The sequence below is a fragment of the Pleurodeles waltl genome, chromosome 9 (assembly GCF_031143425.1).
Source record: "Pleurodeles waltl isolate 20211129_DDA chromosome 9, aPleWal1.hap1.20221129, whole genome shotgun sequence".
NCBI lineage: Eukaryota > Metazoa > Chordata > Amphibia > Caudata > Salamandridae > Pleurodeles > Pleurodeles waltl.
Window position 1 is genome coordinate 312,870,707 of NC_090448.1, and position 16,806 is coordinate 312,887,512.

The following is a 16,806-nucleotide window of genomic DNA, read 5'->3' on the forward strand; positions in this document are numbered from 1 at the left end:
GTAAGGTAACAAAAGATCTTGGAAGAGAGATCATGTGCATTGTCTTAGGTGAGACCTGAAAAAGATGGGTGGTACTAGCAAAACAGAGTTTAGAAAAGGGGGAACAGGGCGAAGGGGATCTTTACAAAACTGTAAGCAAGGAAGCTTCCTGATCCTGGAAGTAAAAGAACTATACTGGAGTTTTTCGAAATGAAAGATGTTGATTTGAAAAAAAAATCAAGGATACGGGATTGCCCAGAGAATGTCTCCAGTTAGGTTTCCATCAGTCAGTTGTTCATCAGAAGCACAAACTGAGGAGAAGGGCATCGTTGTGTTGGTAATGGCTTGAGTCTAAGGCCACAATGACGAGTGCAGCATTATTGAGAGAGGTACATTCTGCCCCACCTGTTATAGTGATCCCTCCACAAACCGGTTTTGTGCATGGATGGTAAAACAAGGACATGCAAAATTGAGGCTTGCCTCATCACAGTCCTTCCACCAGGCCAGGTTCTAGACGGTGGGCCAGGTGGGTCAGGCCCTTCCAAGATAGCTGCGTGGCCGAACCAAGGCCCATTCACAAGCAGAAAGCACCTTTTGTGCTTTTCCGTAATGAAGTAAACACACAAACCTGCAGCCTCGCTATCAAAGCCTAATTTTATATTTTTCAAATATAAAGCCAATGTCTTGGGCTATTTTAAGCAGCCGGCGGCAGGCGTGTGGTCACAGGGAATGGTTCAATCAGACAAAAATTAAGAGATGACAACAGTTCTATGTCAGAAACAGTGTGAAAGATGTTGCCACTGCAACACAAGAGGAAATGGCAAATACTCAGGCTTTATATTAGTAGTATTTCGCTTTATTTTCTTTCTGCTATGATTCGATTCCTTATTTATGCCAGGGGTCTCTTGATTTATGTGAGTGGGGAAAACCAAATTATGCAGCAGGGGTGACTGAATTATGTGGCAAGAAAAGACAAATTATTCACTGTAATGCAGCACATTTTGTGATAGTATTAACATTATTTTTAAATGTTATCACTGTCTTGGCAAAGGTAATACCTTATTGGTACCAGTCGAACACCAAAATGCAGCAGTAGCCAACTGAAAGGTGACCAGTCAACCTTGGCGTATGGTTTACGCTGCACAGAAACTGGTCACTGCATTTTTGATCCATTAGAGTCAGATACATTTTTAAATATGCAAATTATGCAGCAGATGAAGGATTATGTGACAAATGTAGCAAATCCATAATTATGTGGAAGACGCTGCGGCCACACAATCACATACGTCTATTGGCGCTATATTAAGCAAAACCACTCTGACAATGGCAACGTTTTGCCTGTTCATAAGTGAAAAGACTTGACAAGTTTCACTGATGCAACACAGATACTAAATGGGAACGGGCAGTGCCAGTGCCGATTATACAAAGAAAATCACTGGCTACAGTTCCATGGTAGCACTGGCGACACGTGCTGCCACTGCCTTCCCTGAGCCTCACGCAGCGCTCGCAGCAGGTGGCGCTGGCAAATAGCAAGGGAAGGACCTTAAAGGACATACACATCATTCTGGGGCATCGGCGACTGTGCATTTATTCTCTCCCAACAAATTATCTCATCTTGTCACATTAATAGACAGAAATGGATTATAGTCAGTGTCACTGGAATTCTGCAGCAGCAGCGTTTTATGCTTAGTTATGGATTTGGCAAATTTTGCACATAATTCGTCATCTGGCACAAAATTTGCAGATTTTAATAAAAGCCATTTTATATGGATCAAATGTTACTGAAAAAGCAGTGAAGTGCTGCTTCACAGTGGAAGGCCCTTTGCAAAGGTTTACTCCTCACCCTTCAACCGCTTATTGCTGTAGCTGCATTTTAAACTCGTACTAATAAAGTGAAACCTTTTTCCACACAGCGTTAACGTGCAAAAATGTCAAAGTAATAAAGTGATATTACCCCGCATTATGCTGCATAATTTAGTCAGCCCTGCTGCATACTTCGGTCCTCCCCTGTCGAATGATTCCACAGAAGCTGATTATAGCGCTGCTGCTCTTCAGCTGATGAGAGAGCAGGGTGAGGCGGCGAGAGGGGAAGGTGAAGGGGCGAGAAGGGAGGGCGATAGGGAGAAGGCTGAGGCAGGAGGGACGATAGTGAGGACAAAAGGATGGCGATGGGAAGGGTCACAAGGTGAGTCAAAACTACAGGGGAGGGTGAGCAAGCCTGAGAGGAGGGCAAAGAAAAGGGCGAGGAAGAGAGAGGTAGATGGGTGAGGCGGAGAGGGAATTAGGAGGTGGAGAGAGAAGGGTGAGGTGGAAATAGAAGGGTGAGATCTAGGGAGAGCAGGTTGATGCACAGTGAGAGGATGCCAAGGTCGGAGAGAGCACAAAGGATTAGGTGGAAAGAGAGGAGAGTGGGGTGAGAAATACGAGTGGAGAAGGTGAAGGGACAAATTGAAACAGGTGACTAAGGTGGAGAGAAAGAGAGTAGGTCGATGTGAAGAGAGTGAGGTGGGAGGAAGTACAGGGGGAAGAGAAAAGAAAGGCGGGACAGCAAGGTGAAGTGGAGAGAAAGGAGGGTGAAGTCGGTACAAAGGAGGGTGACAGAGAGAAAGGACATGTAAGGTAGAAAGAGCAGAAGAGACCAAGCCCATAGGTTTGAACCTCTAGAAGTACACAGTTGAAGCCAGTAGGCAGATCTTGGTGTAAGTATGCTCTGCAGCTCACAGCCATGTAACCCCGCCCAGCATGCAGAGGCCCAACTCTCAGACACCTGGGAGTCTCTGGACACCCCACTCACCTTCATGGCCAACCCGTTCTTCTTCATGGCCCACCTAGATCCCAGGTCCCGGCGCCGGGTCTGCCTCCCACCCAGACTCCCAATATTTACAAACACCTTTGGCTTGTATGTGACAGAATGTGGTGCTGGCGGGGGCACTGACATATCAGAGAAGTGGTGGGGGGGAGGGGTCGCAAAAAAATGTGGCATGTAAATAAACATGTAACCAGAGGGATATTTTCATGGGAATAGAGCTCGGATTCATGAGCAAGTGGTTTTTTTGAGCTCGTAGAAAAGAAGGTCACCACCACGTAATGGAAGCCTAACTGACTGCCAGTAAAACATAAGTAGGAAAACAGACAGAATAAGACAAAAACACAAACACAACACATGGAGCACACACCATATCCATTGACAAAGATCTCTCACAGCCAGCTACTGACAGACCACTGGCTACAAGTCCTTCCAGCAGCCAGTAGCACAACGCCCACTGCTCTCACTCTCCATCCACACCGCCGCCAGGGGGGATTTATGTCCTCGGCTGGACCGGCAGCTGTATTGACAGTAAATAGCTATTGCTCGGATCGGGTGACGCGTGCAGTGGGGTCCCCCTGTAATTAAATCCCGTCTGGGTCCAGAGTTTCAAGATGCCCGGGTCACAGCGGGTACTTTGCCCCTTGAGGCAGGAGGCATGGAAACCTGAGGAGATGGCGTCACTTACAGGGTGGGACCTTTGTGGTAGACTGGAGGGGTCGCCACCCTGCAGACTGTTTGTTATATGGTGTGTGTGTATCTTATACGGTACTTTAGAGGTTGAAGGTCATGTATAGCCTTTGGGACCAAGCTTCTGTGCTCTGGAGAGGTTGGTCACTTATTTCTGTATTAGAGACTCCCAAAGATACCCATGGGCATCTGACATTACACATGTTAGGCTCAGACATACAATGGCTATGCTGCACACAGACATATACTTTCTGTTTCGTAGTGAGACACACAGGCCCATCTTAGATTCAGGCACATGGTGCCCGCTTTGGGTCCAAACCTACAGCACACACCTCGGGTCCAAACACTCAAGGCTTGTCTTGGAACTTGGCATGCATACCTGGGGCTGGGTATATACATGCAGTGTCCATGTAATAGCCAAGAACACAGAGCCCTCTTTAGGATACACGCATATGGTGTCTGTCTTGAATGTAAACCTAGATCTTGGAATTTGAAGTAAATGTCTATGTAAAAGGGCAGTGCCCAGGCTGGACGGAGATAAGCTGCCAATGCCAATGATGGATCCAGACATAAAGTTCCCATGTACTGGAAACAGCTATCTAGCGCCCGTCTTGTGCCCAGGTATATATATATAGATATATATATATACATATATATAGTGCCCATCTGGGATCTGATAACATTCCAACTGGAATATTTAAGGCAGAACACCAAAGTAATTAATCCCACATGCTTCCCAGGGGCAACAAGTGGGCACAACTAACTTATGAGACCTCATAAACACTCTCCCTGTCAGACCTAAACACCAAACAAAAGGAGAGGCGGTGTTTACCTTTAATTGAACCCCTCCTCTTAATTATTCCAAGTTCATATTTACACATTTTCCATCTTCTGACTCCCGAATAGACCAGCCTTTATTGTCACCTAAACTCATATTTCTTTATACTGAGCTTATTATCCCTTTTTTCTTCTTGATTTCCTCTCTTTAATATCATTATGTCCCTGCTATATTTTCCCTATTTTTTCCTTACCCATAAAACCAGTGTGAATTTGTGCTGCTAGTTGCAGCCGCAGGCACGGGCACTTATTTTTCATCTTTAGACTTTGACCCAAAGCAAGAGAGAAAAGAACGAAAGGAGAAAGGGAAAAATGGGAAAACATTAATGAAGAAATAAAGCAGGGATGGAAACGAACCAGCAAGAGAGAGATAAAGATAAAGGAAATGTATGGTGCGTTGGATCACGACTAGGCAGAGTGATGTTAGGCAACCCCGGGATGGAGCAGAGTAAGCGGTGGGATCTCAAGATCATTAGGCCACTTTATTTTTAAAAATGTTTTCAATGTATTTTCTGCATAGATATGTATAATTAGGTAAAGTTTAGTTAAAATTGATTGTATTTATCATGATCCAGAGATCTATTAAATCTGTGCTGGGAAGGCTAAGAGTGCAGAACTCTACTCCAGACTCACATTGTCTGCATAACACCCCATCTACCATTAGCAGCTTCAATAAGTATAACTCCTTTTGACGTAACTCGAGCGAACAAACCGGATTACAGTTACGCTAACGATATCACCATAAGGTTAAGAACAATTGGGAGGTTCTGATACAGAAATTGTGAACTATGAAGAAATGTACAACTTGTTAATGCACAAACACCACTCAAGCTACAACGGATATCTTCCCCCGTTTTCTGTTCCACCTTCCTTGTTATGCTCCTAGAACACTATGGTCCACATTCATATGTCGTAATGGGGGCAACACCACCGAAGTCAAAGTTCTGTAATCTTGCCACCTTACATTTTTTGGTAGCATACTTTCTGTTGTGTTGAATAGATGTTTACTGCTGACTTCCTTTATTAGAAGCCATTTTACTTCTGTCTGGGCCATCCACGCGCATGTCGGAAGGTGTTCGGGTATATCACTGCTCTGCACAATTACACCTTCTAGGATGTTTCTCTTTTGATACGTTATCAGCAGGATGATTGACACAAGCTCATCCATATCTTTAGCTGGATTTAGTAAGTGCAGGTTTTGTGGGCAGGAAGGATTACTTTAATACTTCCAGCCTGATTTGAGAAGCCTTTAATCAATCTACTTGTCAATCGAGCGTCTCTGAAATGCCATTGTTGGCTTTAAGTCTAAAATTGGTTTATTCCTATCTCTATCTTATTTTCTAAACAGAACTAATTCTAGACCATTGTAGATTTAATCTTTACCCCGAATAGAATTTTTGAGTTCCTGCTGAAACCTTTTATTTTATTTGGTAGTGGCTAAAAAATGAAAAGGTGCCATATTATGTGAATATTACAAAATTAATTGAAATCATGCACTATAAGGTGCAGTGGAAAAAAAGCTGCCCAATAACACCCTTTTTCTCCATGCCTGGTACTGGTTTGTCATCGGAGATGTGTTTTGCTACACTTGGTGTATTTGAGGGGCTTTAGAACTAATGCAGCTCAACATGATGTCAAACAAACTGAATGATATGACAGGTACAACATTGTGGATAGACAAACATTCTATGAAAACAACCCCGTGATCGCCTTGACACTGCAGCCCACCCAGGCAGCACTATATGCTGATGGAATTCTGGGACGCAGTATTTGAATCTATATTTACTGCTCCATCAAACAATCATAGGCTTCGAAAGCCACCCCACCCTAACATTTGTTTACACATCCTGGACAGGATCTCTCTCTCTTCTGCTCAGATCCATGCAAGAACTTCAAACTAGCAACCAATCTGACCCATGGCCTCTTATAGTGGGCCATGTGACATGTATCTTTTGGATATCCCCTAATCCCAGGCCACTTTCTGAGAAGACGATGCAAACCCTCTGCTGGAGGATATTGAACAGAGCCGCAGAGCATGGCTGGGACAATTTGGTGTCTTGGGCATAAGGATAGTTCTTACCACGTAACCCTACACGGCATTGGGCCAGATCCAGCACATGGATTTTTGGTCCTTCAGGCAAAATTATACAGAGTAACAATTCCTTTTTTTCAGCCACTTGTTTGAATCTGGCACCATTTTGTGGCCATTTGGGGTGGTGCTGGAAGGTAGCTGTCAGCAATGGCCTTAATGTGACACCTGGCCTGCAATAGGCCCGCTTGCCAGTGGCAGAATAGCAACTGTCTACAATGGTCTTCCTAGCTATTGAAAATGTCCTGTGAGTGCATTGTATTGGAAGCTGGAGGATGTCCGCTAGTGCCCCACTATTCACTCACTATGCCTTTGGAAGTTTGGACCATGTGTGGCTAGGGAGCTATACAGTTTAGAAGGTGTACAGAAGTTGTATACCTATGAAATATCCTAATAGATTCTACAATATCACCAAGGCTACTGTTTCACCTTTGTGAGGGTATCTCCATAAAATCTTTACACTGATATCAGCAGAACCACTTCTACTCCCCCTTGAAGATTAATTATTGTTAGGTTATATTTAGCATCCCTAAATGCCCACAAAATCATATGATAACAACATGGGTGCTTGGGGATGAGAGGCAATGGTGAACAGGAAAATGGTCAAGCCATGTACTTACTCCCTCCTCTACAGCTTTGGTACCACTATGGAGAAGCATAGTGCCAGACATGAAGGTCTGACCTTATGTGCCAATGCTCTGCCCATCTGATGAAAATCCTGGCAGTGCCCATGTAAGGATACATGGATACATAATCTCTCTCACTGGAATTCACGCCATGGTCCTCCAACTGGTAGACCCACGACTTAGCAGGGACAGGCACCACATACTAACTGTGGGTGAAGGCCCGAAAAGGAAACTCCTCTTGCAGCTACTGCCTTCAAAACTCTGGGCATCTGGCTGTTTCATGCCAGAGTCTCTGTAATTAAAATAGACATCAGAAAGTCAAAAGATCTTGTCCATAATATCTATTGTCTTTGCCAATCCTTGCTTTTTCCTTTATGGGAAAAAAATAATTCGAAAAAGAACATGACGTGTGCACGTGTACCTATGGCAGCATTTTGGAAAGATTTTTGGTTTGACTTAAGAAAAATTATTCAAAGATGGCCAGAATGTATACATACGCACAGCTGTCCTCTTGTCATTGTTGTATTATTACACAAGAACATGTTCTACAGTAGTTCCATTTTGATCAAAATTACCCATATTATTTTCAATTTTTTACCTAACTTCCACTTTGACCTAATACCTTAAACACCCTTGTTGCTAAGGAATAGGGCACACCTGAACAAAAAAGTGTGATTTTGATGGAACTCGGAAAATCCTTGTATCTTTCAACTGGAGCAATTTAGGAAAAAATACTACAGGTACATACATGTTGTTTGAGGTTTAAAAATAAGACTGCAGTACTTTCAGCTTAAAAATGAAATGCTAAATCAAATAATGCAATACCCGATGTGTACAGTGAGATGTCTACTCATACAAAATAGTTACTGTTTGTACTCAGACGTGCATTGTCAGAACAACAACAGTGCAGTTCAGCCTATTTTTTGGAAGGATTGTCATAAGGTAGCAGCTCTTTCTGCAAACTCAACACAGCTGCAGATCTTTCAATGTCTTTTGTGGTACTCAGCTGTGTGCCTGGTAGACAAGTGTGGCAGAGCAGTAGTCCCAATGCTGGAAAAAGAGGAAGCCAGTGGAATTCAGGATTTGGCACTGATGTGCTGGATCCACTTTGGCTAAGTGCAGTTTGCCAACACTGGACACATTCAGCAGTGTCCATATTTTGCATGGTGTTCACAGCACCAACCTACAGGGAGAATGGGTGGGGAGGATCTCTTGTTTTTCAGTACCAGCTAAAACCAAATTAATGCCTCACTTAAAGAACCATCAACACTCCCTTTGTTCGCCTCTAATCCTGGTACGGAGCTAGCTGGAGCTTAACTTGATGCCAATGCTATCTAGGGAAACAAGCGCACTCAGCTTGTCATGTCACACGTGCTTAAGAGATAATCTTTTATTTGGCATGTTTTTCACGTTTCCAAGCACAGTATGTAAGAGATAAACATGCACTGTTAGCAGGTCAGATGTATCTGTCTGTATGAGTAAATTACACTAATACAAGTTTACTTAGAAGTTGCCAATATTTTTTTATTACTACTTAAAGGAACTCTTTCTCCTTAAAGCAACCTTGGATTAAGGAAAGAATGAAGGCAAAACAGCATGGTTGTCAACTTATAATGGTAGCAACGGACCCTATTACTGCACCACCTACAGTAGTTACAAAGTACACAAAGCGTGTTGCCCACCTCTATAGGCCAGCTACCAAATCTCCCAACATTAGAAAAATGTAATCATATCAGAGAGGCAATATAAAATGATCATACAAATCAATCAATCAGTCAGGGATTCGTAAAGCGCACTACTCACCCGTGAGGGTCTCAAGGCCCTGAGGAAGGGAGGGGGGAGTGAGAGGTGCTGCTACTGCTCGAACAGCCAGGTCTTGAGAAGTGTCCTGAAGGTAAGGAGGTCTTTTGTCTGGCACAGGTGGGTGAGAAGAATGTTCCACATTTTGGAGGCGAGGTGCAAGAATGATCTACCGCCGGTTGTAGTTCTCCAGGCGCGTGGGACGGTTGCGAGGGCGAGGTTGGCGGAGTGGAGATGCCGGGTCGAGGTGTAGAAGGAGAGTCGTCTGTTGAGGTATTCTGGTCCTGAAAGATGAAGTTCATCCATAAACAAAAAATAGAACACTGCTTCATCTTTTGTATCATTTTATTCTTGTACTTCTACAGTGTATAAGCGCAGCTAATGTGTTTCGCCCACTCCAACAGCATTCAAATTCAACTGTGAACTAATCGACTGGTTCACCAGTGAATTTGAACACTGTTGAAGCGGCCAGACATAGTTTGGGGTATTGGGCTACTGTGTCAGACCTAATCATGTTGCCTTTGCAAACTACGTTGGTACTCTTAATTGGATTTGCAATAATGTGTACTTTGATCAAGTGTACCCTGGTTGGGTGCTAGTTGATTAGGAAAGTTAGGACTCATTCAGCCCTGGAAGCCTTTTGTTTTAGAACAAGCCCTGAGGAAGCCACCGAAAGGGCGAAACACTTTGGCTGCAGTTATATACTGAAGAAGTACAAGAATAAAAGTATACAAAAGACAAAGGATTGTTCTATTTGTTGCTTATGAAGGGAGTTTCTCTTTGTATGATCATTTTATATTGCCTCTCTAATATGACTACATGGTTGAAACCTTGTACATTGCAATTTATATGCATACTGCTTCATAAATCATTAAGCTATATAACCAGGATTGAACCATGTGGACCACGGGTCACAAGGATCTCTTCAGCTCTATAAGAGAGAAATGTATAACAAAAGGAGTAATCCCTTAAGCTATCTAAATAAAATACAGATCTGTGGGCTGCAAGTTAATGCTGTGTTTTGCTGCAGGACCATTAACTCTAGCTGTTATCTTATTATGAGATAAACCTGTGACAAGACAGTGCGCACACAGATCACTCCAGCAAGTGCATTAACCACTAGAATTCTCTGATCGCTACTGTACCCTGGACATTTAGGGGTACACAAAGATCTCTGCAGCCCATATAATCTCTCAACCTATGGTACTTTAAAATGCAGCCTATTTGTGACCAAGTAAGGAAGCCAGTTCAGATCTTCAAACATATTTGTCCTTGTTCTCACTTTCTCTGTGGCAGCGTTTAAAAAAATAAATGCATAAGTTGATTGTCAGACTCTGTGCTTCACCACTCTTGTCCTTGTGACATCACACCTTTTTAATACGATATCTTGGCTCCCAATTTAAGGGATCCTGATATAATTTGTTTCAATTTCCACCATTGAGTGATATGCATTTTTGGAATGTATTTTTTCCGGGTCACCTCCTGCTTTGAAATGAACCTGTGCATAATTAAGCTGTGATTTAACATGAGAAGCTGAACACCAAAGTTTAGATATGCAGTGCACAATCTCGTCACCTCCAAAAGTCCTCACTGTGATCACTCAATAGTGCTCTTAAATATTCTATGGCGACATAGTTAAGCATTGGATTGCAATAACTCTGGTCTCCACTGTCACTTATTTTTGGAGACTGGGACCTTGGTGCAGTTCAGTGTGACAGCCACTCATGTAAGACACTGCATGCACCAAATGCAGTAGGAGAAAAAGATCTTTAGCCCTGGCCCACTTGCACCATCGCAGTGCCTTCCAGTTGCTTTATTTGAGGTGCACCTGATGGGGTGGGTCATACATAAACCGAAGCTGCACATGCTCGCTCTGTCACTGGTGATGGTTCTGTTCGAAGAGACTGTTTTTATTGTTAGATTTATATAATGCTTAGTACTCTACTGTGGGGTGCTGAAGCACCCTTTTCCTAGTAGGGTGTGCTCTGCAGGCGTATTCTTGTTTTGATCCCACGTAGGAAGTGTTTCCATGTAGAGCTCCAGTTATCGTGTAATGGGATGCAGCGCTTAGCGGTGTGCATGAGGACGTGGGAGAGGTTTGGTTAGCAGCATGCTGGCAGCCTTGATCAGCTCTGCAGACCCATTCTGGTGTTATATTCACAGTCCTCTATGCTGGTAACTGCACAGGGTGGTCCACACTGACATTTTATGGTCCTGAGCAGGCACAGGTAGGAGGGGAAGACGGTCAGTGATCTTCCAATATCGACGGAGACATCCACCTGTCTAATAGTGGATGATGAATGAGAGAGAGGGAGAATTTTGCTCTTAGGACTCTGTCAATGTCTAGTCACTTAATTTGCCCCCCTTGTTAGATCAGGCGGCGTCCCTCGAATGACTCAATATGAGACAGCCACCTCTTTTGTGGTCTTCATGCTCTCACCACTGTCAGGTCACATAAATTTGCACTGTCCTACCACTGAGGGCGCACATCTTTCCCTCTTACTACAGCTATATCTTCATCTGACATTGTCTTGGACTTGGTGTACGCAATACTCCCAGGAGTGGAACTGAGCAATGACGCAGCAAGAGTGCCATGGACCCTAATGCATGGACCCTAATACAAGCAAAGACAATTGGGCCCCAGGCTGGAATAAATAGCCATAGATGGGTTCCAGAGGGCCCTGCAAGCCTATCGGCCCGGATGCCACGGCACCTGCCGCACTACTGATTGGCACACTCCTGGAATTGGGCCCTGGCTCAGAAAACAGGCTGCGCTAACGTAAGAATCACATTTGTAGAGCTCGTATTCACACAGAGGAGTAGGTCGGCGCTATTTTTTAGGGAAGTTTATTTTTACTCAGCTCAATCATTCTCGTCTTATTGAACTCCAATCAGAACGCAAGAGGATGAACGTGTGACAATGAGGGAAAACACAGACTCCTGAAGTGAGTGTAATAGACCCGGCTCTCTGGAATACAGGGCTAACAAAAGACAAAACGGTCTGACAGGTGAGCGCCTGTCATGGTTCTGCACGGTGCTAGCCAGGGTGTCACCACGGTAACCAACATGCTCAATTCGCCCCTCGCGTTGGCGCGCTCACATGCACGCGCCCTTCGCCTCTCCCATAACTGTGCCCTACATGAACGTAAACACCCCGGCCCAGAGCTTCCCACGGCAGTAAAAGTTACTTCTGTGGTGCGGGGCGAGATCTGCGAGAGAAGAGCGCGCATCTGCTCTGACCTTTAGGACGGGCTGAGCGCGCGCTGCCCGAGAATGGAATGCGAGGTGACGCCAGTGCGCCCCCCTCCGGCAGGAGGCAGCACTCTGGGGATCTCCCACTCACTGCCTCAGGCTGGTGTACTCGTGCAGTGTTTTGCATTTGGCGTAAAGCCCACAAGAAAAAATGTGCGCCAGCATAGAGGCTTGAAGAGCTAACTAAGGTCTCTGGAATGGTGAAACGTTATGGAGCGTGCAAAGTTTCTCAGGTAAAAATGTTGACCTTTGAGGCAATTAGTTTAACATGAGAGGATTCTGTTGCAGCGACATCTTAAGGTTTTTTGAGGGGCCTGACCAAGACATATTTTGGGGGCCCCTGTGCAGAACAAATTTGAGTTTTACTACTCGTCCCCTGCTAATTCAAACCCACACAATGCCAAATAAACCTAAATTACATATTACAGTTTAAACAGGGTCACGCAAAGACAGCTGAACTATGTATTGTGTGTGACCCCAGAATCCGTCAGGTGACACTGCGCAGAGACAGAGTCGAAGGTAGATGTAGAGCGGGAGTGCGGTTTAAGTATAGAACAGAACAGACAGTGCTCAATCAGAGAGAAAGTTCACTTTCGCAGGGGGCCCTGTGCAATTGCACCCTTTGCCCGTGGAGATATACTTGAATTAAGCAGTTTATGCACAAATTAGGGTCTCCAGGGTGCGAATACAATCCACAGATATAGTTGGAAAATGCCTCGACACACCTTCGGAGAACGAGGAAATAGCCCCTTGGCCACTCTTTGAACTGTTGAATCAGAAATAACCAGGGTTCCATGGGCCTCCCAGGTCTCTGGGCCTCGGCGCCACTGCGCATGCCCCAGCCCCCCACCAAACCACAGGTAGACTATAGGCCGTGGAACATACCCCCAAAATGGAGTGACATTTTCAAGACCCAAATCAAACTTTCCCTGACGCACTAGCAGTTTTCTCGCAGCATTACCTGGACACTGCAGTTTACCTCAGGTGCAAGCAGCCGTAACTTAGGTGGCGGTCTTTCACAGAGGTGAAGACACCGAAAATGGTAGTGGACAGGTTACCCTAATGCAGGTGGGTGGCACACGACCAACGTTTACAGGGATTACACGCACCGACAGCATAATGGCAGACTGCATTGCTCTCCCATCAGGGTTGTCATCCTCCTGCGCACTTTAAATCAGGCGGGACAATTTAAATGTGGGCAGATAGGACACTACCTAACATTTGGGGGTATTTTACAAACATGTTTAAAAATCAAATATTCTCTTACCCACCAGTTTCAATGAGTGTATAGTGAAATGTTTCTATAGGAGTCTTCCCACTCAATAATTATCATGGATTTAAACATTGTAACAACAGCTCACTATAAACAGGACTAACCTCTGAGCTGGCAGAGATGCTAACTAAATCAAAGACATACATGGTACCCTATAGTAGTAGTTAGTAAGTGAATCTATTTTTAATTAAAACATTACAATATAGGAAATAACAGTGAACTAAGAACAATTCTGTAGTAATTACGCAGTCAATAAAGTTGTAGGTCCTTTATTTCAGTATTGATCTTGAACAGCAGTAGTAACAACGTAACAACCCCCAGCGCTCCAGCTTCAGCCTCCTCTCCTCACCAGCTACCTTCTCTTCTCTCCACTTGGAATCCTCACTCACTCTCCATTCCGCTCTCCTACATTCCACACTCCTCCTTCAAGCCTATCACTACACATTCAACAATATTAAAATAGCAATGTTTTATAAATATAAATATCATAAAAATCTATCACTTGATTTAGTATTTTTTTTTTAAACAACCTGAAAAGATGTTACAGACTGCCCAGTGGTAGTAAGTACATTTATTATATTCGATTAATTAAATTAACATTACCTAATTAACATTAATTAAAATCATTACAGTACAGAAAAAACAGAGATTCTTATTTTTTTTTAAAGAAAGGCAGCCTGACAGGATGTTACAGCCCTTCCAAACGAACTATCTTAACAACTTTTACCAATTTCAGAAACAAGAGTGAGCAAAACCTGATATTTCTAACCAAAATACTTTTTATGTATCTTTGTGCTAAAATGGGAGCACCTCCTCGTTTGTTGGAGTGATTTCCTTTCATTGCTTGGCCTTTCTGTGGAAATCACCAAAATGTTTCTGGGGCTTGGGGCGATTGAAGCTTATTCCTAGGAGATTTTGCACTGTCTTTCTAAGGAGGTGGGCTGCGGACTGACGAGAATAGATCCCCTTCCTGCCTGAAAGGAACTCAACCACAAAACTTTAGAGGAAAACATAAGACCATATTTATCACAGCTACTCAAAATTCATGAACCGAGTATACATAATACAGTGACACATGCACAAAGCAAACATGAACTTTATAAGTCAGCATTGCCATTGAACTGCACTTACGTCAAACACAAAAACCTCCTGCCAGACGAAACCGCTCAGGTGACTCTGCACCCACTTCAAGGAAAACAGATTGTGTCCAAGTGCCAAACATGCCCTGAAGAAAACTACCTTTAGGGGGAACGTTCTAGATAAAACTGCATAGGCCATCCCACCCTTCCATACCATGGACCTCAAGGGAGAGGATAGGGGATAAGGCAATATGACCTATGACCTGTGCCAACATTAGCCTATTTCATTTGTGACCATCACCCCGCGGATAATGAACCCAAGCATTTTTTTCTTCATAACTTGTAAGATGTAATATCCAAAAAATCCTTATTTAATAATGCAATCCCACCCCTTTGCAAACAAACATTACTCTGCGTCCAAAGGGTGAAAAGCTGACCACTAATATTACCCTACTCCAGAAAGTCTAATACATCACACTAACATCATAACCACCTTATAGGACCAACAAACCCCTGCTTTTAAATGTTTCATTTTAGTCGCCAGCCAATTCCTAGAAAAAATTATTGCAAGGTGGGCAAAACATGAGATTCACCTGGGCAGGTGGCGATACCAGTAAGGACTTTCTGATGTTAAAAGCATTCACAGGGCAAAGAGAACACAGCTACAGCCAATGACCATTGCGGTGGGTTGCACTGTGTTCAAGTGCGCTGTGTTTGTGTCACTAGCCTACCTCTAGGACCTGAGTACGGAGTCAAGACAGCTTGAACATTAAATTACTGACATCTCTGACAAAGCTTCAGAACACTTTCTCAAGGGTGCTGAGTGTGAGGTTGGTTTTAGAGCATGACAATCATCCTCATGCCAAACTGATAATGGTACGACTCAGCAACTTTCAATCGGTGACCTTCAATGAGTTGTGGTTGATGGATGACTTACAGCTGAAGCTATCTGTCCCTCTTGTCCCACATAGAAGGTGACCTATTCTAGAGGTGTCTGACTATGACCCTATTCCATCACCAAGTTTCCGTCAATTTTATGGTTTAGGGAGCACTGTATTTCGATGGTAAACGCCTCAGCCTATCAAATTCTATAGGAAAAGGATCCATGTCTCTATGCCAAGCCTCTGAGTCTATCAGGTTCAGCAGGTGAAAAGCTTTTGATTTCCGTGCCAAGCCGCGGAACCCATCAATTTTAGTAAATGAAAGGATCTGTATATCTGTGCCAAGAGGAGGCCTCTGAGCCCATAACCTCCTATAGGTGAAGCTCCCTTTATGCTTTTTCCTGGCACTGGGAGACCTCATTTCCTTTAAGCAAAGGGTGCTGTATCCTCGGTCGTAGCCTTTAGGAGAAACCGTTAATGCAAGTGAAGGGTTCTGCAAGGACCCCTCAATTTGTAAGGTTGAAGAGCTTTATTTCTCGGGTTTCAATTTTCTGAACCCTTCCCGTACATGATGGGTATCTTATATTCTTGCCAAACCTCTGAGCTAAAACAATTCCTCCAGGTGAGGGATGTTCATACCTTCTTTCAACGTTTGTAAGACAGATCTTCTCTAACTGAACGCCTTCTGACCCCTGGTTCTAGAGTCTGAGACATTAATACCTGTAAACGAGGGGCTGTACATCTCTGTGAAAGTAGCAATTCCATGGGTCTATTCAGTCCTCGAGGGATAAGCTGGGAAAGGATGGAGTGAAAGGATGTTCTATAAATCAGCAGATTACCTGCACACACTAGTCCTGGTCCCCAGCCAAAGCACTCTCCAAGAGCAATTAATCTGCCAAAGAATTACAGGACATAAATCTAATAACTGAAGTTTGCCAAAAATGCAGCTATCCCCTCCTGCTTTCGTTGTACACTCCAGTAAATAGAAAGTTGCACACATAAATAAGAAAAAACAAACTTTAAAAAGGTAGATAGAATGAAAAAATCAAAGTGGATGCTTAATGTAACAGGAGAAAAGACAAGAAGTTTGGTGAGTACCACCGTGAGAGTCTAGTTTGAGAGAGGAGGGCAAAGAAAATAAAGGAAAATAGGAGACACAGAGAGAATTGGGAAGAGCAAGGAGAAACAATTAGAAAGTTGTTGCTGGTGGTTTGGAAACAGCAGGAACATAATAAAAAACTGAACAACTATGGAACACTAGACAAGCTCACAAACTAGTGTAATTATATGCACAAAGGGTGCAAGCAATGCACAAATGAGGAGGAGGATTGCCAGGTGGTGAATGGATCACCCTGATGAAGGCATACACAGAAAGCTGCAAGATTGCACCTTTCAGAATTGTAAGCTAACACAGGGGAATGAGATCCAGGAGAGATCCAATGTATCCGTGCAGAAAATATGCATGCCCCTAACAAAGTGTTATACCACTATATC

The 16,806-nt window shown here is 43.7% G+C and overlaps 1 protein-coding gene across 5 annotated transcripts in view; it reads right to left on the reverse strand.

Annotated features, from left to right (window-relative positions):
• Positions 1-16,806, reverse strand: part of SEMA3B (semaphorin 3B) — a 268,305-nt gene that overhangs the window by 141,373 nt on the left and 110,126 nt on the right. The window contains exon 2 of one of the 5 annotated variants that reach the window (XM_069206820.1): positions 8,831-9,111. The exons of 3 other annotated variants lie outside the window; for them this stretch is intronic. The gene's annotated coding sequence lies outside the window, so the exon portion shown is untranslated. Of the gene's footprint in view, positions 1-8,830; positions 9,112-16,806 lie in introns of those variants that run through there. One more of the 5 variants, XM_069206817.1, reaches the window with a different exon arrangement.